Below are 1,806 nucleotides of genomic sequence, written 5' to 3'. Positions count from 1 at the left end.
ACTGCCCCAGTCACACAGTTGCACTCTGTCTCTGTCTGTCTCTCTCTCTCAAAAATAAATAAACATAAAAAAAGTTAAATGTCTACCCATGCCTAATGATCAGTGAGCAACTAGAGTCTAGTTTTTTGTTTTGTTTTAATTTAGTTTTAACCTCTGCCTGTAATACAATGATTGGCCTGGAGTTATCTTAATATATCCTTCATTAATTAAATCAATATGGAGATAAGTGAATAAACTCAGATGTTTCTTCAAGCAAAAGACAAATCTTATCTATCAAATGATTTTTGTTTTACTATTTTATTTCTAGTACTTCAAATATGGATTTTTTCTGTTGAAAAAATTAATTTTATAATAAGTAACTTAACTAGTGCTAACTTATTAACATTATACAATTATCTGAAATAAGGCTTAGTTGTTTGTTTCTAGGAGTTTTGTGATTTCATGTCTCATGTAGTATTTATTTAGTTGTTCATCTAAGCAATGTCTCCCACAATTCTGTGGGGTTGGAACGAATTTGGAAACAAAGTCAATTTTTTATCTTAAAACTTTCTATTTAATTATTTTATAAACTTAAGGATACATGCTGAAACACCTTAGGAGTGTACATATCATGCAGACACAGTAGTTCACGCTGCAATATATATAAAACGAACAAATAATTGCCTGAAAAGCTGTACTTATATATGTTGTTGAAAAATGTCATGACTGTTGGACATTAAAACCAATTACTTAATATTTAGGTTAAACTATCTGTTCTTATTACAACAATAAGTTTCCTTTTAGAGATATGTGTTTAACTTCAGATTATATTTACATATCACTTCCTATCTGATGTATACTGGAAATTTCTGAAAATCCATTATTTAGGCACCCTGATTGCTAAGAGTTATCTTTCCAATAGCAAGAGTTTTAGACTATGAGAGCTAAAATAGATCACAGAATGACTACTTCATTAATCCACATATTCACAATGTTCTCAAATATAACATATGCAAATCTCCAAGTAAACAGAATACACACTATTAAAACAAAGCAATACAACTGACGAGATGTCAATCTGTTCCGTGTAGGCAGTGGGATCGTTGCCCAGGCCTGATGTAGATGTGTGGCCTGCTGCACCTGCTCTTTATGCCCCCTCACTCTGGCCGCACACAGGATGGCCCACAAGCAGATCTACCATTATGTCAAATACTTCCAGGAGCACTGTGAGTACCTCCAGGTCATGTTACTGAGAACTTTTCAAACAAATACCTAAAACCTATCTGATGTTTGAAGAGGAAGGGAGGAGACTTGGTTCAACAGACTCCAACAGAGTCTTGTGCTCATTATGTGATGCAGGAGTCAGAACTACATATTCTCTTATATAACCTCTTCCCAAAAGATCAACAAAAATGAAGTATATATGGAGATCATTGATCGAATCTTTTTAAATGTAATATATATGTGTATATAAGGTAGGATTCAGTGAATACTTGAAAAACGTACAAATTGCTCACCCACACCTGAGCGTGAGCTGGAGTCTTCACAGCATCAGAGTCAGTTAAATGCAGCTGCAAGGTTACCATACAGTGTTTAAGATGAAATTTCCTCTAGTCAGTTTTTCTCTTAAGATAAGTACCCGTTTGATTTGCCTGTCACTTTTGTTAAAGTTTGTATGCTGCATTCATGAAAAAACAATTTTTGTGTATATCTGTAAATGTGTAAGATGCCTTCAAATATTTATTTTGCCAAAAGTGTTTTAGCAGATTGTCATTATAAATATATATGTAATAAAAAACACTTTAAAACTTTTTTGATGTTTATTTA

General features: G+C 32.8%; 1 pseudogene; it reads left to right on the top strand.

The window, feature by feature from the left end:
• Positions 1–1,156: 1,156 nt before the first annotated feature.
• LOC115293599 lies at positions 1,157–1,395 on the top strand (annotated as a pseudogene).
• Positions 1,396–1,806: the final 411 nt, after the last annotated feature.

This window comes from Suricata suricatta, chromosome 6, assembly GCF_006229205.1.
Source record: "Suricata suricatta isolate VVHF042 chromosome 6, meerkat_22Aug2017_6uvM2_HiC, whole genome shotgun sequence".
Classification (NCBI taxonomy): domain Eukaryota; kingdom Metazoa; phylum Chordata; class Mammalia; order Carnivora; family Herpestidae; genus Suricata; species Suricata suricatta.
The sequence above is the reverse complement of the archived record's forward strand: the minus strand, read 5'-3'. Positions and strand labels throughout refer to the sequence as shown.